Source organism: Cupressus sempervirens, chromosome 10 (assembly GCF_028749045.1).
Source record: "Cupressus sempervirens isolate cs-2001-9-10 chromosome 10, ASM2874904v1, whole genome shotgun sequence".
NCBI classification, from domain to species: Eukaryota; Viridiplantae; Streptophyta; class Pinopsida; order Cupressales; family Cupressaceae; genus Cupressus; species Cupressus sempervirens.
Window position 1 is genome coordinate 77,661,185 of NC_143127.1, and position 22,825 is coordinate 77,684,009.

Sequence of the window (22,825 nt, forward strand, 5' to 3'; positions counted from 1 at the left end):
GTTTTCTTTTTATCGTCAACATAGTTTGCCCAATCTGAATCTGTGAACCCATTGAGTCTAGGATTAGAACTCCGAGAGTAAAGAAGTCCATAATTTGAAGTGCCCTTCACATAACGAAGCACACGCTTTGCTGACATTCAATGGTTAGCCTTGGGAGCTGTCATAAAGCGGGAGATGTAGCTAACTACGAAGTTGATATTGGGCCTAGTAGCAGAGAGGTTGATGAGGTTGCCTACGAGTTGCCTATATGTAGTATCATTAATGGGAGGAGAATCAGACTTGGTTGATAACTTGAGATATTTCTCCATGGGTTTAGATGCAGGCTTGCAATCTTGCATCTGAATTTTTTTTTAACAGAGCCCTGCCATATTTGGATTGAGAGATGAATATACCAGAAGACTATTGCCAAATCTCAACACGTAGGCAATAATGCATGAGCCCAAGGTAAGTCATATCAAAAGACTGACATAAATTCTGTTTGATTCCCCAAATCAAAGATGCCGAACTGCCAGTGATGATCAAATCATCCACATAAATAACCAAAAGGATGATGCCACCGTCAGTAGTCTCGATGTACAAATTTGAGTTTGAAGAACTCTTCTAGAAGCCTTGATCATTGAGGTACTTATTGATTTTTTGTACCATGCCCGAGGGGCCTGCTTCAAGCCATAGAGAGCTTTCACTACTCTGAGAAATTGATGTTCTTTACTAGCAACCTTGACACTAGGAGGTTACGTCATGTAAACTTCTTCATGGAGATCATCATTCAGGAAAGCACTCTTGACGCCCATCTAATGGACCTTTCGGCCAAACTATGCTACCATGGCTAGGACTAATCTGATTGTGCTCATCTTTGTAGTAGGAGCAAAGGTCTCTTCATAATCAATGCCCTGACATTGAGAAAAGCGCTTTGCAACTAAACGAGCTTTGTACTTATCCAAAGTACCATCAAATTTGTATTTAATTTTGTAAACCCATTTGTAACCAATGGTTTTCTTCCCTGGTGGGAGATCAGAAAGGACCCAAGTGTTATTCTTCAGCAGGTTCTGGTGTTTAGCATGGCCTATTCCCACTCTAGAATTCCTTTAGCCTCGAAATATATTTGAGGTTCAAACACTGTGAATGTTGGCCATGAGAGCAAAGTTAACTAACTTTGTAGGTTTGCTCTTTTTCCGAGCAGTTCTCCCATCAATGAGTTCATCATTGCGAAGATCAACAAGTGTCTTAGCCCACCACTTGGGCCAGAGAGGAGAATGACCAACATTAGTATCAAGAGATGCTCTATGATCAAGTTCATCACTAGAAGAATTTGGATCAAACTCAGATGAAGCATCTACAAATTTGGCCGATCCCATAAGAGAAGCATGAGGTGTCTGTATAGGGATCACTGGTATAATTGGAGTTGTAGGAGCTATTGGAGCCTTCCCATCAAGTGGACCTAATGGAAGTCTAACTCCCAAATCATGAGCCTTCATAGGCTGGTTTGCTGGATTAGGGATAGGAGAAACATGCATGAAAGGTCCTCGCTTCTCATTAAAGCCTACACCTCGACTGTACAGGAGACGGGATGTCTTAGTGTCGATCAAGCGATAGGCTTTGTGAAGATTATTGTATCCAACAAGCATGAGTTTCTGACTCTTGGCATCCAAGTTGGTGCATGACGCATCAGGGATCCAAACAAAAGTGAGAGAGCCAAAAACCTTCAAGCGACCGATTCTGGGCTTGCGACTTGACCATGCCTCTTCCAAAGTCTTACCTTTGACTGCCACTATGGTTGATTGGTTCAAAAGATTAACTGCAGTGTTAACTACTTCTGCCCAAAAATTCTTCTATACATGTCTGTGTTCAAGCATGGATCAAGCCATCTCGATGATTGATCCGTTCCGATATTCAATTACATTGTTCTGCTATGGTGTGTGGGGTGTGGTTAACTGGCTTTTGATGCCATGAGTATCCAAGAAGCTAGAGAAGTCATTAGAACAAAATTCCCCCCCCCCCCCCCCCCTTGTTTGACCTAAGAGTAATAATAGATTTACCATACTCTTTTTCAACTAAAGGTTTAAACTTCTGAAATAGAGTAAATGCATTGGATTTCTTTTTGACAAAATATATCCACATTTTTCTATTGAAATCATCAACAAACAATTTAAATACCTGGACCCAAGAACAAAAGGAGTGGCCATAGGGCCACAGATATCAACATGAACAAGTTGAAGTACCTAAGAAACTCGCCATGAATCGCCACTAGTGAAAGCTGTGCAATGTTGCTTCCCAACTTGACATGCATCACAAACTCGACGCTGTTAAGTCTCAATCTTTGGCAAATTTGAGGACAAGCTCTTCTCCAACAAGCTGAGAGAGGTAATGCACATTTAAGTGCCCATACCGCTGATGCCAAACTGTGCTAATAGAAGATTGCCAAGCAACCATAGCTAAGTCATGAGAATCACCAGAATCAGTAAGTCAGAAAAGACCATGATCCTCAAGACCTACTGCAACAATAGATTGAATCACCTTATCAACGATGGTTCACTAATGCGAACTGAAGGTGACATCCGATTGTGGAGAGTGTTGCGGTAAGTTGGTAACTGATTGATTGAGAGTAGATTTAGTTCCATCCAAGTAACGTAGTACACATCAAGGAAAATGAGATTCTTCCCAACAGATTGAATTTGAGTGTTGCCTTTGCTGACAACGGTGTACTCTTCTTCGCCACCAAAAATAACAGAATTTGAATAAGGCTGGTAGTTAGTGAACCAGTCTTTGCGGTGGGTGAAATGACGAGAGGCACCTGAATCAATGTACCAGGCAGATGACTTCACATGATTTGCAAGTCTTTTAGCCATGAAGGCATAAAAGGTAGATTCTGTCTACTTAGTGTGCTCTGGACTGTTTGCTTTGGGTTGCGAACCTGATTGCTTAGATTGGGCAACTAAGTGTTTCCGACATTCAACCTTCATGTGATGAAACTCGTGGCAATAGTTGCACATTGACTGTTCTTCTGGGAGCTTTCTGAAGCTAGAGCAGAGGACTTTTGCTGAGAAGACTGTTGAGACTTGCCTTTATTCTTTTGAAAGGATTTAGTAGCAAAGGTTTGCTTTGTGGAGGTGGAGCTGGAACTGCTACTGAATTGTTGTTTCCACTGATCTTGTTGAAGCAGATTTGTGCAGAGTTCTATGAATTTCAGACCAGTAGAAGTGATCTTGAGAGTCTCGATAAAATGCTCATAGGACTTGGGTACACTCTTCAGAGTTATGACCAAAATGTCCTCTTCTTCCATCTTGCGACTAATGGCAAGCAATTGATCACGGATTTCCTAAATCTGATTTAGGTGAGCTTGGATCGAGGTTCGCTCATCCATAATAATAGAAAACAAAGTGTTCTTCAAAAAGAAGGCTCTGCTTTTGTCAGAAGTATATGAAGATTCTTGAGATATGCTCATATCTCCGCAGTTGTCTTGTCGGATGGAATCTAAGAGAGCTGATCATCAGCTACAGATAATTTGAGAAGCATCACTGCCTCCTAATTATTCAGATCTCAAGTATCTTGATTAGGACCAAGTGCTGTTGATGCTATGTAACACCCTGAACAATTTTATCAGTATTCCGATATTCAAAATTGCTATTATTTGTTGCTTCCAAGTGCCATAATTTCGACCATTGAATTCTGAATTGCTCTTGAGCAAAATATTAGTCAGAGATGCCATAGCACATTTTTCAATGAAAAAGTGTGAAAATTTGTGAAAACATATACTTCGAAGCAAAAAAATGGAAGACCTTGAAAATTTGAATGGGTACCTAGAAGAGAGCTTGAAAAACCCATAAAGAATATGTTGTCCATTTCCGGATCCACTAGCTCGAAAATCGAGGCACCCAAAAACATTTGAAGACAACCTAGTTTAGCTCGCAAAAAACCCTCCAAGAATTTGTAATCAGAATTTTTTTCGAGCAAAAAAATTTAGGGTTTTTGAACAAAACCCTAATAGTTGGCCATGGAAGGAAAAAGTTGCACAGAAAAAGGTGAGTGCAGGCAGAAAATGGACTGATTTCTTCCTCAAAGAGGGGTTTCCTACCTGGTTGTCACAGTAGATGAAGAATCAGACCCAAAAATTGTGTTTTGTTGCAGATATAGGCATGAAGAATTCTTCAAAAACAGCTCGCACTTGTAATTTTTGTGGCTCATTTTTTTACCATGGATCAGACTTGGAAGTGGTGCCCAGCAACAAAGATCATGAGTTGCAGATGGAAAAAAACTTTCTAGGGCATATTTTCCTAGCCGCGATTTATAGAGAAATTTCCAAAAAATGTGTGTAGGAAATTGCAATTTTCCAGTCGCGATTTGTAGACCTTGTATTAAAACCTTAGTCAAAGCTAGGTATCATGAAGCAGATAAAATATGGAAACTATAATTTTGAAAATAAGGTCAGATTCAGATAATTTCAACAAGAAATTATGACTTTCGAAAAAAAATTCCACTATGCTTTGATACCATATTACAAAGTAATTGGTAAATAGTTGCTTAATATTAATAGAGACCGAGAAGTCAATATATACAAAAGAATGAAACGATGTATCCTTAGGAAACGATCGCAAATAATAGAAACTTTCTATTCTAGCTAATAGAAAATTAACAGTTATCTACAGCCTAACTAAATATTACAAACATTCTAATAGTTACAATAGATTACAAATAGATAACCATAAAGAATTACAATAGATTACAAATAGAAATCTCTCAGTTACTTTCACTTTCAGAATTTTTTACAATAAAGAATGACATTGTTACTCCTGTTCTCAGTTTCTTTGATCTTTATATATTGATATCACTGGTAGTTACATTGAAGATTGGTTTTGAAGAAAATTATAAAAAGTTGCTCCTATAGTTGTCATAGCTTACACACATATAAATCCAGATCTACTATTGCCCACAGTCGCTGCCCTTGTCTTATATTCAAGAAAACGTGTATGTGAAATCATTGCTCATATATTTTCATACTCGAGCAATCGTAGATACAAGAGCATTATTTGGTTTTGAGCTGCCCTTGTCTCATATTCAAGAAAATGTGTATGTGAAATCATTGCTCATATATTTTCATAGTTGAGCAATCGTAGATACGAGAGCATTATTTAGTTTTGAGCTTGTAAGTAAGTTTCTACGCGGAGTGTGAATCACTTAACAAATTGTCTCTGAGTGTGAGCTTAGGTACATGATTGTTCGTTTCTTTTTGCATAGGTGTTATAATGTATTTTATGCACATATATGTTATGCTTCCACTAGAATGCAACTTGTGGCTATATTTTGCAAAATACTTCTAGACTTACTTCCATGACTCGAGTTAGAAAGAAATTTAACTTATTGTTAGCACTTTTGTTGGTGACTTCTATTACAGGGAGCAGATCCTCGGGGCAGGGCGAATGTGTTGTATTCAATCCCATATTTTCAGGGTCAATATTGTGAGTGCTCCTTATTTATTCTGATTTTGGTAAATATTGCATGTTGAGAGTATTTGCTTATAGTAACCCTTAATGCAGAAATAACAGACTCACAATACTCCAGCAACAATTATACTTTTGAATATTTTTTCATAATTTCTTGCGGAAGACATACATTAAGAGGGAAGTCTGTCAGTGTAATATGACTTAATGGGTACTCCCAGCTTACAAACCCTACACTGAGTGATATGTACTACGTCCATGGTCTGCATCCCCAACATGATAGTTTCACGCTTAAAGGCTTTTGTCTTTAATGCATTCAGCTGCTGTGGCAATGCCACTGACTTAAATGAGAGTTGAATGTTTGCTAGAGCATTTCCCAGTTATTCTCAATTACAGTAAGTGAGTCCATAAACACTGGCAACTAAGTGACAATTAATTTCTTCAAATATTGGCAGGTAACTAAATAACACACCCTCTAAACAGTCAATCTACATTCATAGGGAGTTGGGAGTTACTCCTAAACTGATGACAGTTGACAGCCACTGAAGAATCAACCGCTACCATCATATCCATAAAATACAATATATATTTCTTGTTAATGTTTTGACCCAGAAATAGAGATAAACAAAAAGAAAAGAGCATAAACAATACATAAAAGACTCAAAAGATTTATCCTGGGAAAACCCCAGCCACAGCAGCAAAAGATGTCTTTATTGATCATAAAATATTCAAGTACATGGCTTTCTTCTTGACTGATTTACAATATGGCAAGCAATCACATAAATAGATTGCATATGACTCTTCATTTTCCAAATGAAGGTCTTTTTGAGTCCCAAAAAATTTCCACATATACAACACTTCACATTTCCATATGTATGCCTCTTCGCATGATGTATGACACGTCTTTTTATATAATAATAACTTAATTATAATTAAAAATATCTCTTTCAGCTGAAGATGATCATAACGGTTCTAACAAACAAATTTCTCTCTCATAAATCAGAGATAGAAATCTTTATCGCACTAGAAATTTCAACACTTCCTCTTAGTAAGGGACAGATCTTTAGTCAGGTATGCACACATAACTGCAACCAAAAATGATAAATTCACATAACATATGTTATCTCCAAAGTTGCACGGGTCCGTGGGTACGGGAACGGGTACGGGTACGCATATTTTTCAAAATAGGGGACGGGGGTACGTGTGTATGCCTATTTTTTTCTATATAATTAATATTTTATAGAAAATATAAAAATCAAAATATATGTCATGAGTCATGACATTGAGCATTCAAAACAAGAAATTTGAAATATATATATATGCTATTGCTGAATGTTTAATGGTTAAAGTATTTTTCATAATAGGGGACGGAGGTACTTGGGTATGTCAAACTTATTTAAAAATTATACCTTTATATTTATAAAACATCTGAAATTATGAGACATGACAATGGTTTTTCAAAATAAGAATAGTGATAAAGTTTGCAAATGTAATGTATTGTTTTCAGTTTCAGATTTGCTATATGTTTGAAATAATAATACATGATAAATGCTTAGATGCATAACAAAGAAGGCAGACTTTAAACATGAACAAGAGGATCCTAAATCATATAACAATGACATATTGCAAATGATAAACTTATGACTTGAACAGTGATAAAGTTTATTGTTAATGAGTATCAAAGTTTCAAAGTATCAAAGTTTCAAACTGATTTGGTATTGAATTACGTTTGATAAACAACAAGCTAATACAAAAATAAAAAACCAAAAAAAAATTCAGAATCTTAATCAAGTTCCTTAGCTATGATGCTCTCCACCGAGTACCTGGTACGTGGGATACGTGTACCCGGTACTTGGGTACGTGGGTACTCGGTGGGTACGAGTACCAGGGGTGTGGGTACGAGTACCCATGCAACCTTGGTTATCTCAGCAAAACATAATCCACCGAAGTTACTTCATTGGTACATAGAATGGAGTCACACACACATGACTTTCACAATGCTTGCTTGCAGAGGGTAGAACGAAGACTTTTATCTCAAAACTTCTCCTAGAGAAGGATACATTTCCACCATGCCTACTTGCAAAGGGTGGTCCACTGTACCTACACACAGAGGGTGGAGCGAGGGTTTTCACCTCGGACTTCTCCCAGAGAACAATACATTTCCACCTTGCCTACTCACAGAGGGTGGTTCACCGTACCTACTTGTAGAGGGTGGAACAAGGGCTTTTACTTCAAACTTCTCCCAAAGAAGAATAAATTAATAATTGAGATTTTTCCCTAACAGAGACTCTCTCTCAGTAAGGACAACTTTAATAACTAAGATTTTCTCTTAACAGAGACTCCCTCTCAGCAAGGACAACTTCAATAATTGAGATTTTCTCTTAATAGAAACTCTCTCTCAGTAGGGACAGCTTTAATAACCACAATGAGATGTTGGTTCCAAGTCATTTGTTGTCATGCCAGCTTTGCAAGGAGTTGGACATCTCCCTTTATCATGTAACCTCCCTCTGAAGCTGAATAGTCTCTCTCTAAACATGATCTTCCTCTTTTAATGAAGATAATTTGTCACCAATTTAGTATCAAGACTGCAAACAACGTTTGCAAAATCTCTCACTATCCCATTGCACCTTGCAACCAAGAGAATTATAACAACTCATAAGATCCACTTATCATAGAGATCAAAGAAAAGGTATACTCTCTTTCCAGATAGATACAACCAGATAGATACAAAAATAATATTTCTGATGACATATATTGTAAAGAGCATAAAAAGAAATCATTGCCAGTATGAAAGAAACTGACGAGCTTCAGTGTCACAAATAGTTCAATGCGACTTCTACACATTAAAAAAAACTATCAGTCCAGTGAACAAGATTTTTATACAATTTTAATAAACACAACACGCTGGTGTTGAGCACCAGTTGTAATCATAAAACATCTACGAGGCACAAGGATAATTTTACAGCTCTTAATGCTTACCAACCGTTTTTCTTTTAATGCGCATGGTTATAAAATCAAACAACCACCTTTCCTGAAAGCAACTATTAGTAAAGACGAGATTTCAAACCAATATATTCTTGCATATTAAATATCGTGAAGCTCCCTGAAACATGCTTATCAATTCCAGTGTCTTCAAATGAAGAAGAATGCAGTAAAAGAAAACATACCTGATATTGTGCATATCACAAACAGATTTTTATTCAGAATTTGCATTTCAAACCAATATATTCTTGCATATTAAATATCGCGAACCTCCCTGAAACATGCTTATCAAATCCAGTGTCTTCAAATCAAGGAGAATGCAGTAAAAGAAAACATACCTGATCACGTGCATATCACAAACAGATTTTTATTCAGAATTTGCATTTCAAACCAATATATTCTTGCATATTAAATATCATGAAGCTCCCTGAACCATGCTTATCAAATCCAGTGTCTTCAAATCAAGGAGAATGCAGTAAAAGAAAACATACCTGATATTGTGCATACCACAAACATATTTTTATTCAGAATTTTGCTCTAATTCTTGTTTAGTACCATCTTCAAAGCGGTGAGAATTTGCGACAAATTGGGCCATTTTTCAGAAAACAATTACGTTACAAAAGCAACTCGTCTTGACCATCGCGATAGAGGGAATCAATGGCACAATTTTGCTAGGATTGGAATAAGTGGTGGCCATGCATCCAAATCCCAACTCCCTCAACACAATCCTCGTCCTCAATAACCTTGGGAGAAACCTTCAAAAACATCACTATGTCTTCTGTCGCTCAGTTCTTGGCTGATTCCCTGTGTGAACGGTAAGCAGAATCATCCTGACCAGTCTTGCTCATCCAACCACACCCAGCGTGAGCTCAGAAAAATTCCCTTTGCGATACTAGTGACTCCACTCCACATATATATTGATGCATAGGAAATTATAAAAGTGGAAACTTATCAATGCACAGGTGCACTGCATGTATTCCTATTGCAACATAGATGAATGAGTCTGTTTACTGAACTACACTCAACGAGCATTATTTAGTGCTATTGAAGAGTCTGCAATATCTTACGATCAGCTAAGTTGGGAAAGTCAGCCATCCACTATAAAATTATCGCCGGTTCCTTCAAAACAATGTGGGTTACCACAAAAAACAAAATGATGTCAGTTATAAAAAAAATGAGTCTTGAAGCATCTGTTTCCCCTCTTGCTCGATAGTAGCTGCTGTTTTAGATAAGGGAAGACCGACACTTCCGACAATGACATATCACTCTGTATGCTGTGGAAGACTTGATTAATAGCAGAAAAACATCACTTTTATTCTTCATCCCATTCCTTCATACACCATGAATAAGAGGAAGCTATTGAAAACTAAATAGAATAAAAACATATCATAAAGGTAACCAGAAATGTTCAGCCGACTGTATCAAATGCAAGTTTCACTCTGCTTGAAATACTCTGCCAGAAGGAGAAGCTGCAAACAGCATTCGGGATGAGCAATGCCGTCTTGAACGCTTGTTAAACATGACTGGATAACATTATTCAACCTGAGCTTCTCAATTCTCAAGTCACATTGATGACAATAGTGATTCAGAGACGGTTCTGATCATTACAAGCAATTATCTGCAACTACTGTCCACCTTGTTAGATTAATGTATGCATCTGTTGTGAACTCGGGCATCCACGGCCCTAGCAGCACTGCCTTCCTCTGCCCAAAACTGTAGCATCTCTCTTGGAAGATGAAATGATCATCGATACCAGGTTTCATAGTATTCTTATTGCACTATAATACAGTGCAATGAAATATTAACCCAACAGATATGATAAAACAATACATAATTAGATCATTCATAATCTTATCAAATAATAGCTCACAAAAAAAAAAAAACTTCTATCAGCAGATAGACACCAAGGCTTTAATTAAGATAATAATACATTACTCTAAGATACCATGAAATAGCAGAAGAAGCAATACTGCAAATGTACTTTTCAGAGCTGAATGAACACAAAGACCCCTTTGCTTGCTGTTATCTAACCTGGCTCTGATACAATGTTAATGTTTTGACCCAGAAATAGAGATAAACAACAACAAAAGAGCATAAACAATACAGAAAACCCTTTCACTTGAAGGGAAAAACCCTTCCACTTGGAGGGAAAAGCCCAGCCACACCAGCAAAAGATGTCTTTATTGATCATAAAATATTCAAGTACATGGCTTTCTTCTCGACTGATTTACAATAAAACAAGCAATCACATAAATAGATTGCATATGACTCTTCATCTTCCAAACGAAGGTCTCTTTGAGTCCCCAAAAAAAGACCTTTCATATTTCCACATATACAACTCTTCACATTTCCATACGTACGCCTCTTCGCATGATGTAGTTTGCATGACTTTTTAACATAATAATAACTTAAATATAATCGCAAATATCTCTTTCAGCTGAAGATGACCATAATGGTCATAACAAACAAATTTCTCTCATTAAATCAGAGAGAGATATCTCTATCGCAGCTACAAACTTCAACATTTCTAACAAAAAACTCAAAGGAACCACCGATTTATCTAATTGCTAATTATACACTGTGCAGATTGAAAGATTCTGTGATGTTTTGTATGCACCCACAATGAGTCAGCAATTAGAATTTTTTACGATGGTTTCAACATAACCTTTTACCGCTCAACAACCATCCCAAATTTATATCTAGTCTGTTTGACCTGCTCTGTCCTTTCCTCTCCTCTCATTAATCTTCTCTCCTCACCTCCTTTTTAAGCCTGCCAAGCTGATTACAAACACCATTCCCATAATTTCATGCTCCCTTGCTCTTGATTCTCATCATTTTGGCCTCTGTAATCAAATTAATCTTTGTCCAAGTGGGTAGGATTAAATTCACCCGGTGATTAGTTTGTGCTTTCAAATTATGAGGGTCCAGAGGAAGCACAAAACTTGGATCTTAGAGCTAGGAGAGCAATCGATTGTTAGTGAAGAGAGAGGGTGTTGATTTCCAATCATTCTCCCAATCTCATTGAATCTATCGACTGCTCAAAGTAGTCAAAATACCTCCAGGACCAACTGCTGTGAGGCCATAGCAAACCTCATCAAGACCTCCTTTTCTCAGGGCTTCAATGCAGTGACCACTTCCTCCTTCCCAACAAACCCACAACAAACCTGTGTGTAAGCGCGGTCTACACTCACCTCACACAACAGGGGATCAACAAACAGGCTGCCATGAGTTGCCACCTAAAATCCCACCTCTTGGTTGCGGTTTCAAACTCCTGCAATGGAATCAACACCCTGCAATCCTTCAAAACAACATTTGACACGACTGCCATGAAAACCAACTGCAACGACTCACAGAGCAACCTCTTCAAGTACAACAAGTGCACACAGTCCGTGGCCCTTGTGCAAAACATTTCTGTGAGGCATTTCTTTGAAAAGCCTTGACGTCTTTTCAACAAATCCATTTTGTGCGTATCCAACAATCATTGCATCCAGTGGCCGGAAAATCCGACTTCTCATCCTTTTCAGTGATCGTTTGTTATTTCACCAGCATCAGACATTGAATTCTGATGGGCAGTCCCCACATAAATAGCCTATCGGTTAATAATAGAGTTATAAACGGTGTCCAAGACACAAAAGAAATCAAATTGCTTAGATGGATGCCATCTATGCAATATAATGAGTGCCTATATTCAAATGTGTATGAAAGTATGACAACAAAGTTGTGTAGTTCAGCTGATATCACAGGGAAGCACCAAATTGTTTGATAAAATGCCTCAAGGAGGCATCATCCCATGAAAGGTGTGAAGTCTTATTTTATCTTCTCCTTATTGCAGGAAAGAGGTTGTTAATGAATGGTCAAAGCAATAGTGAAAAGACTACAATCTCAAGAAAAATGATCCTTGCTTGTACCTAGTCTCCTAAATGTAGTTGAGATTATTAATGCTGAGGTGTACATTAGTGGCTTTGGAATTGCACTTTGATAACTATCCAAAGAACATATCCTCTCAATAACATCTATGACACATGAAGTTTAAGTAGATGAGCTATTTATTGCAAAGGAATTCTACTATGATGAGATATTAGTTGGTGAGTTCATGCTTGGGAAGAAATTGAATTGGCAAAACAATGTAAGGAGCACTTATTGTGTCCTTTCCCATCACAAATGTGAAAGAGACCATAGGTTTGTGTAGAGTACTAAAAGAAGGCACAACAACATCATTCAAGAAACTTGACATGAAGAGTCTATTTAATGGAAGGTTCGCAGATTGGAAGAAGGAAAGCTCTCACTTCATTGGAAGTGATAATTTGTATTATCCATTTAAGTTATAAAATTCAAGTTGATCCTTTTTTAAAGGTGGTAATGAAGGATAAACACAATGGGAATGGGTTATGCAACTTATTATTCAAGAGGATATTAGAGTCACAGAGAGGAAAGTTTCTTAGAAAATGCAATCAAAACATCTATCATTGAAAATCAAGATGTTGTTGAATAAGTTGAACTTAATTCAAAACACATATTCAAATCGATGACTTTAGCGGAAAGCAATTTGGTGACTGAATTTTGTTAATTTATCGGTTTCAAAACACATGTTTTAGTGTGTGGCTACAATGGCGAGTTGATTGTACAATTATGAAGGAAGCAGATTGGGGTAGAATACTATCATGGCAAAGCTGGTAATTTGATCTTTACTCACTGGAGGTTTATAATTACCTAGTGGCAAAAAGTGATACGTGTCACTTATTGCAACTCTTAAGTTAGGATTTTGACTTTTATTTAGTTAAAGTTAAGGTTTTAACTTTTATTTTGTAAAGGTTAGAGTTGATTTTAAAAGCATGAATACCTACTACACTCTAACTTGGTTACTGACTCGAAAAGGGAGTTATTAGGTAGTTATCCTCTATAGCCTATAAGTATGAGGCTTTGCATTGTAAATGGGGGGAGGGGGTGGGGAACTTTTTGCAAAGGGGAAATTATGGCGAAATTTCCTTAGACTTTTGGATTTACGTTATGTACAAAGTTTTTTTTGAAATCGTATACTTTCAACAAGATAATGAATAATACATTTAGTGATATGTCTCAAATGTATTCACAAATTGTTATTATTGATTTTTCATATGTCAAGTTGGTAAGCTCTTTATGTAATGGAAAGCTCCACTTGTTCTTCTATCTATGCAATTGATATGCTGATAGACATTCATTTCCTAGCATCTTGAGGGAAATTTACTAGGATAGCGCATCTTTGTGTATGTCAGGGTCTACTATCCATTCATTGTCATTATTATATTATGTGCTTGAAACCCTCTTTGTGATAATCTGTTGTCTGTCTAGAATCTTAAATGATATTCGTATGTCTACCTTTGAAGTTTCAGTTTTCTTTCTTTAGTTTTACTTTTTCTCCTTTATGTACTTTCAGGTTAAAAGTACATGAAAATCTTAAATACCCCTATTATACAAGGGAACTGCCCTTGTCAAATGCAAAGGAAGGTAGCAATTAGATAGTGATCTGATTGCAATCTCTCCAACTGCTGGCACAGTTGTCATTGCCCATAGGGCAAGTAGGGTCAGTTTTGAAGATAATATCGCAGTGACAAATATATTTACCAACAAAGCCAAGATTCAAAGTACATGTTCTTAAATTGATCAACAAGATAAGGATGATGATGTTGTAGTTGGTTATCTCCTTTAATAAAAAAATTCCCTGATTCAAGCATAGTCAATCAATCATGTCGTGTATAGTTTTCTCATTGACTATCAAAAGCTTTGTAATTTTTATTGGCCCATGAATTGGTGCCTTTATGTAATTGGTTATAAATGTGGCAATTGTATTAGGGTTTGGAGGGTTAAATCCTAGCCCTTCATCTTAGATTAATCTTTGGCCTTCATTATAATTGAGCAACTATAAAGGCCAAGGCCTGCTCATTTGTAAAAAGTTAGTTGGAGGGCTAGAAGCTAGAGAGCTTGTAGAAGAATTGGTTTAGGCTAGCTAAGGGAGAGACAAGATCAATTGGTTCCATGATGCTTTTGAAGTGATGGATAATTCATTTTTGGTTTTTCATGGTGAATTACTTAATGTTGCTTTGAAGTATTGCACGGTTTCCTCAATCTTTGACTTGGAGTAGATTTATTTTTGTAAGAATTTGCCTTAGGGCAAAATTCGCCCAAGATTGAAGAACTTATACACAAGCACAACTGTAGACCAAAAAAAGTATGATCAATAATCAAAGCATGTCCTCATACATCGCTATGTACATACACACTAGGAGTGCCTGTATATAAAGGTCTCTCAAGATGCATCTAGAATGGGTCTAGAAGGAACCAGGAGTTGAGATAAGCATGACAACTAAACACATCTCTTATCCTTCATTGTAGATGAGAGGATAAGCATGACAAGGTGTATCTCAAGTGGAGATGTTGTAGACACCATGTACTTAATTAGTGTGCTAACTCTTGTGTTGTAGACACCATGTGCATAAAAGAGGTGCGAACTCCTGTGTTGTCAATATGACATCTCACAAGAGTACACATACTTTTAGGTGACTAATAGATAAATAATAAACTAATGTATTAACCTAAGTAAACCTAAGTGTAAATAGTAAATACTTATTTACACCAACACCCCCCCTTAAGTGCAACTTAGGGGAATGCACTTAAGTTTACAAAAGCAAGGATGAAATGCATGATGGGTCTCGACTACTAGGCCATGTTAGGTACCCATGTACATAATGAAATGCAAATTCTCATAAAGTGGAGAAAGAGAGAAAACCTCATGGGAAAAGCCCTCCCCCAAAAAGAGAGATGAAAAAGCAAGATGCATGGATGGATGAAGTAATCAAGACCCCCCCATTACAACATATATCAAGTATATACAAGAGAGAAATGGGAGAAGGACAAAACCCCCTAAGAGGAAAAAGTCCCCCCATAAAAGAGGAGAAGGAGGAGAAAAGGTAGTCCCCCCCCCCAAATGTAGTGTGCTGATCAATGAGAAACACTCCAATGTAGAAGTTGATCCATGACCGCTGTATAATTTTCCTCCCCTTTGGAAGAAACAATGGCAGAGGTATTGGTGAGATGCTTCCCCTGTAGATGTATGGTGGCTCGGAAACCTGCTCAAGTGTCCCTGTGTCGATGCTGATGGTCGCCCCTTCCAACGATGCTGAAAAGAACAAGTGCAGATTTGGCAAGGATGTCTGTAGAACCTGTCTCATAGAGCCAATTGTCTCCTCAACTGATAAAGAGACCTTCTCCAACTGCTGTACATAAGGATCCACAATCACGCCAACCTGTGAAGATTGATCACGTAGAGAATGGACACGAGGGTCAGAGTGAGCCTTCACAACAACTGTAGAAGGATCATCTTTGTCAAAGAGAAGATGTAAATCATTGAGGATGTCTCCCAAATCTGCGGTGTGTGACTCCACGAACAAACTTGCAATGTCTGCCAAGAAGTCATCAACTGAAGCTGGAGCTGGCAGACGAGATGTACTGTGCTGTGTTGGACCTTTAATTGTGGCAATATAAGCATGTGGACTATACTGATGTCATGACCGCTCGCTGCAATTGTCGATAGAACCCCATGTGTCTGAATCTGTTGAAGCACTATTGTTGGTGTCACTATCAATTTCCACAGTGTATGAAGTGCGGAGAGGATTAAAGGATAAGTTGGATGAACTTTCCTCAAAGTATACATCCTTCACAAAAATCTCATGAGTCTCTGGATCCATAAGTCAATATGCCTTCACACTATCTTCATATCTGATGAAAGTACAAGGCCTAGGTGCTAGTGCCTTGCATCCCCTGGAAGATAGGTTTGCCCATGCTAGACAACTGAAGACTCTAAAGTGACTCACAATTGGTTTTCCGCCGCACCATGCCTCAAAAGGAGTCTTCCCATCTAAGGCAATATGAGGAGACCTGTTAAGTATGTGAGTGGCATTGCTGATAGCTTCAACTTCTAGTGTAGGATCAAGAGACTTGGCTTGTGTCATGCAACTTGCCATGGTCTTAAGAGTCCTAATCCTCAGTGCTGCAACATCTGTCTTGTGCGGACTAAATGCTGGTGGATTCTGAAGATCATTCCCTCAAGTTTGCAAAAGTCTTTAAGTCTTCTGTCCACATATCTGCTTTCGTTGTCCATCCGTAGAACCTTGATGACTTTCCTTGATTTTGGTGCAACATGAGTCTTAAAGGCTTGAAGCTTAGCAACCACTTCATTCTTGTGATGAAGAAAATAGACCCATGTGAAACGTGAAAAGTTATCAATGAAAGTAAGGATGTAGCGGCCTTGGCTGAATGATGTCACTGCAAAAGGTCTTGCTAGTACCATGTGAACCAACTGGAGAACAACCGGTGCTCTAGAAGACTTGCCTTTATCATACTTCTTCTCGAGATGCATATCCACTGAACATGATGAACATTCACCCTTAGAAAAGTTGATGTTAGGTAGACCTTTGACCATGTGTTTGGAGCAAAGTTGTTGAAGATAGTGGAAGTCAAGATGACCAAATCGCTCATGCCAAAATTTGGTTTGTGGATGTGAGTGAGTCAACAAGGCTTGAGAAGGAGACTTAGGCACAAAATGGGAGAATGAATAAAGTCTCTTGTCATGATTGACTTTCCCCACTGCAACCAATGAATCTTCTCTAAGACTGCGCACCATCATTGAATCTGGAAGGAACTCAACTTTGTGACCATCTCCAAGGTGAGTGATTTGGTAAATTGAGAGGAGATTGGAGCTAAGGTTAGGAACGTAGAGAACATCTTTGAATTCTCCATTTTCCATTTCCACATGTCCTTTCCCTTCAACTTAATGTAGTGTAGTTGAAGGAAAGTAGTTGTGGATGTGTAGATCCCTACTACATCTGAACACCCATAACCACCTTTTGTGTTTTGATCACTTAGGAGCAAATCACCACCTCCGCAACCCTAATGTTGGTTGACAAATGTCAACCCATCGGAGTTTCTAGCCACTCCTCAGAGGATGCAACCTCCCCAAGTTCCGACCGGCTGCCACGTATCCCTCTGGACACCCTTGTTTTGATAGAACCCTATTAATGTTGTAGTTTCACTAAGATTGATTTGATCAAGAGATAAATTGTTTTACTCATTATGATTATTAGTTAATCATTATTATTTCTGATAAATAATCATTAGATAATTCATGTATACATAAAATAAAAGGTATTAAATTTGATCCTATTTTCTTAACATGGTATCAAATCCAGGTTGGAAATAAATAGAAGAGCAAATACAACCTCAAAAATCTAAAACACGATCAAAGAGAATGAGAACTAGACTTAGACATATTTACAAAAAATACTATACCTATTCTGGATGATGAAACTGAGAAAACTCAATGGCAAAAGAATAACAAATAAGCTATGAAGATCCCAGTGGACTCAGTAAAGGGTCAACCTTGATATAGTTCCTGTTATATCAAAATTAGAGATTGCTTATGCCATGTTCACCTTCTTAGAAAACATGTATCAGATAAACAATACTAGTCGAGCCCTTGCACTAAAGCAACAAGTACACCATACAAAAATGAATAATGGTGGAACTATTACATTGTACTTTATAAGAATAACTGCATTAAGCGACCGATTATCTGCAATTGGACAGATAATTGACAATAAAGAATTAACAATGTTGGCTCTAAACAAACTTCCCACATCAGGAGAATCATTTATACAAGGGATAAGTGCCTAATCCAAATTTCCGAAATTCAACCAATTGAAAACTGAGTGTATTCAAGAAGAGTTGAGACTAATCTCCATAGGAATCATAATAAATAAATCTATTGAAGAGATTCAAGTATTGAAGACAAACTCACACAATTAGAAAGGAAACTTCAAACGAAAGAGGGGAAAAGACAACAATAAACACTCATTCAAAAGAAAGAAGGATATGTGTAAGTTACAACGCTATAGATGTGACAAGTATGGACATCTTGTGGTAAAATGGCCGAAAAGACTCAAGAATCAAGCCTTCTTTGCAAAAGTCAAGGACACATAAAGAATGATATTTTATGCAGCATTATCAAGTTAATTAATGACCAATAGAAATACTAGGGTCAAAGACAATGGAGCATCCTGTCATATAACTAGATTCAGAAAACAACTGGATAGGCTTGAAGAAAATTCAAATGAATAAGTCATGATCGGAGATAATTCCACATACCCTATGAAAGGAATTGGGACATGCACAATCCAATTAAAATCCCGAGTTTCTCTACAACTAACAAGAGTGCTATTTGTGCTAGTAATCAAAAGAAACCTAGATCCATCTTAGCTCTTGAAGAGAATGGGTATTGTATCAACCTTGGATGGGAAAGTCCTTACCTGGCCTAGAACTCTAACATGAAGGATGCATATACAATTGGAGCTCGTGATGGATGTTTGTATAAATTATGCAATACTCAAAACCAAGCCTTGACCCATGATGTTTCCACTACAAATGTAATGTTGCATAGAAGGTTAGGACATCTTCACTTCCATGCCCTACCTCCCATAGGAAAACTTGTTATAAGACTTACCTAAATTAAACCTTGAACAAGATGGAATATGTAAAGGTTGTGCATTAGGTAAGAATTCTAAAGGGCATTTAATTAGAGTGAACAAAAATCTAAAAATGTACTTTAACTTATTCACACTAATTTATGTGGACCAATGACAGTACCCTCTTTAGGAGGATTTCTATAATATGTTATTTTTGTTGATGATCACTCTAGTAATAGTTGGATTTATTTTGTAAAACTTAAAGAATGAAATGAAGTACTAGCAAATAAAAAGAAATTATAGCCTTAGTTGTAAATATGATTGGAAAAAGAATCAAAATTCTAAGGTCAGATAATGGGGGAGATAAGATAAGATAAGATAATGATATTGATGTCCAACAAGAGACCAACAAGGGTCTAAAGGATTGAAAGATACAATAACGCAGAAATGAGCAACCCGACAGGAGCCCCAAACGGCGTCTAGGAAAGAACAAACAAGAAATCAAATAAAGGGAAACAACAACATATGAGAGAAGGACTAAATATCCTTTCTCGGTACAAAGAAATCCAACACTGAAGGGTAAGGCCCAGGACAAGCAAGGGTCTGAGCCTGTCTTTGAGAAACGTTGGAGATAGGGTGTCGTTGTCTGAGAAATCTGTGATGAGTTTTGATCGATTTGGTGTGCCCGGAGACGGGTGTAGTAGGCAGCCGCTTCATACCCCTGGAAGGGGGCATGGGTGGAAAGAAAGAGGTAATGAGTTGATCGGAGGCTTGGCTCAGAGCAGACATGAGTTGTAAAGTGTGGTACCAAACCTAGGAGGTCTCTTGGAGATAAAGAGCTAAACACCACTGGTCGGAATAATTGCAAAAAGCCGAGAGAGATCTGCAGTTTCTAAATAAGTAGTGGAACCTTCCTCTGATCTCATAATAGATGGGGCACCTGAAGAAGAAATGGATCTTAGTCTCCGTCTCGGATAAAGTGCAAAGGCGGCAAATCTGGTTTTCTCTAGTCAGGTGATGATCAGTCTGGCATCGAAGCCAGTGAGAGCCGACGCTAAATGAGCCCAGAGAGATGCGGAGGGTGTGACACCAACGTCGGCTCAAGTAAAAGGGACATACAATAATCCCATCATGGGTCTCCAAAAAGTGTTCAAAGTAGAAGGCCATTCGCGGACGCAAACCCCCTGGAGGGAAAATTTCGGACATGGAGATGTACTGTCTATAAATGTCAACTTTGACGTGCCCATTCAACCCCTGCTGTGAGGGGAGGAGATGGATGGGAGCATCTAAAGAGAAATGGTAAGGCAGAAGACGATCAATGTCAATGCCGATCAAGCTCAATAAGGTAGTGGCCTCGGTATACCAACAGTGAGCCCTTGTCTCCCCCATAGAGCTGGCGATACCCACTGAGGAGCAACAAGCAATGTAGGAGTATCTGTGGCAGCCCTCCGTAGAGTCTGCAGAGCCCCTGAGGCGGTGAATGAACCAGATCAAATCAAAGATGGTGTTAAGCCGGAAACGGTGAGCCTCGAACTTGGCTAGAACAATATTGTGTGGAGTTTATCAGCGACAATGGATGATCCAACAAAGTAAAATGGTCTGCACCTGCTCAATCGAGGCCCAATCTGAATCCAAAAGAGAGGGCCCCCAAATCACTGAACCATATAAAACAGTAGGTTTGACCAAAGAGTCCAAGAGGGATAGCTTGGACTTAGTGCCCGACAAGTGATATCGGAAGTACTATCTCTCCAGAAGGGCAAGGGAGCCCATACCCTTGGCCACTCTAGGCAGGTGGGCGGGCCTCATGCTGAAGCGGGGAAGAGAGAAATTAACCCCGAGATAAGTGTATGAAGAGACAATCTCAATTTGCTGACCCTGGAAGCTGAAGTGAAAATGTGAATTCTTCAAACAATTGAAGACCATAACCCGAGTCTTGTTCTGTTAAGGAAATGAACCTAGGTAGAGTTTAACTTCTGATTCAATGGTCTGATTTACTGTGAATAAGTACTCTTACACAACTTTCTATTCAACAATAGTACAGTGGCTGAAGTATGTAGTGCTTCAAGATTATTCTGATCTATTACTCTTGTCTTCAAACTTAGCAAGAGATAATACTGATATTGTTCTTTGTTTATTGCAGGTATATCATATGAAGATTGCTAGTAATAATATGTGTGTATTGATATATATATATATACATGTTGAATGGGCAGTCAAATGTAGAGACATGAGTGTCCCTTGGACACGTAGAGCCATGTCTTTACATGAAACATCCCTTTCCAAAACATAATTAACAAAGTTGTTATCATAATCATGATTGCTGATGGCATGCAAAATGAGCCCGATTTCCATTGCCCACGATAGCAATATATTCACAAGGATATTCACAGATCGTACACGATCTTTAGTCATGATTATGTGCAAATCGAATGTGATAGTTACACAATTTGACCACCTTGAATCTTGGGTCAAACACTACCAAGATCAGATTGAACCATTTGAATAATCATCTAATATTGATATGCAAACATATGTATATATATTGATATGCAAACATATGTATTCTGAGCACTAACTAGTCAAAATATCCAACTAATGCTATACATGCAACACTCCCTCTTAGCGAGGGAGGATATGATTATCTCACAAGATGGTGGTCTCAGATTCTTATCAATCTTATCAACAAGATGCTTATCAACACAGACATCCTAGAAGGATGTTAATCATTTGATCTCCGACACATTCCAGGACAATACTAAGTATAGTCTATTAGACAACTTTGATAGAATTTGGTAGAATCGTTATCTCTAGCCCATTTTAGGACTGATGTAGACTATCACGATTTTACTGTCATAGTTTTTGGCATAGCCCATAATCAATAATATGACAAAAATCAACACACATGATATCATGACCTCCAGCTCATTTTGGGACAAAAAAATAATTAAAAAAAAAATCAATCATGATATCTTTGCTATCACATGATCCGGCACATTCCGGGACAACAATATAATGAAGTTTATGATAACAGGTTAATCTATTGTTGAGGTCGTCACCTTACAATAGAAACCTAACATCTCATAAAATGATGATCGTCATCTTTCCACAAATAGACATATGCACAATAGTAACTCTAAATTCAAGAGAAAATACACACACACACATAGATATATATATATATATATATATATATATATATATATATATATATATATATATATATACACACACACACACACACATATATATATATATATATATACATATATACACACACACAAAATAAACTGAGATTGTTAGTCTCAGGAGTTTACAATAACAATCACAATGTTACCATACCAAGTTTTACTCTAAAGTAATTTACTTTCACCTTAGCAAGAGGTTTGGTAAATATGTCGGCAGATTGTTCTTCAGTGCTGATGTATTTCGACTCGATAACACCTCTATCCACCATATCTCTGATGTAGTAAATAGGTATCTCTATATGTTTCGATCTTGTGTGGAAGACTAGATTCACTAAGAGTTTGATGCAACTTTGACTATCACAATGAACGATTGTAGGTTTTAGAGGCTTTCCAAATAGCCCAACTAGTACATTCCTTAACCAGACTGCTTCTCAAGTTGCCATGGATGTGGCTATGTATTCTGCTTCAATGGAACTTAGAGCAATAGACGATTGCTTCTTGCTAAACTAGGATATCATTGTAGAACCAAGGCTAAAACACTTCCTGTAGTGCTCTTCCGATCAGTCGAACATCCAACCCAATAAGAACCTAAATATCCATGAAGCTGTAACTCAACTCTTTCATATTTCAGCCCAAGTCCAATAGTGCCTCGTAAGTACCTCAAGATGTGTTTTGCTGTCACGAGGTGAATCTTCTTAGGTTCACACATAAACTGACTTAGTGCATTTGT

General features: G+C 37.8%; 1 protein-coding gene across 3 annotated transcripts in view; it reads left to right on the forward strand.

Moving 5' to 3' along the window:
- LIP2 (lipoyltransferase 2) overlaps positions 1–22,825 on the forward strand; it is a 62,235-nt gene that overhangs the window by 2,996 nt on the left and 36,414 nt on the right. For 2 of the 3 annotated variants that reach the window (XM_089805499.1, XM_089805500.1), the window contains one exon: positions 5,390–5,453. The exons of the other annotated variant lie outside the window; for it this stretch is intronic. The gene's annotated coding sequence lies outside the window, so the exon portion shown is untranslated. The remainder of the gene's footprint in view (positions 1–5,389; positions 5,454–22,825) is intronic. 3 annotated transcript variants of the gene reach the window in all.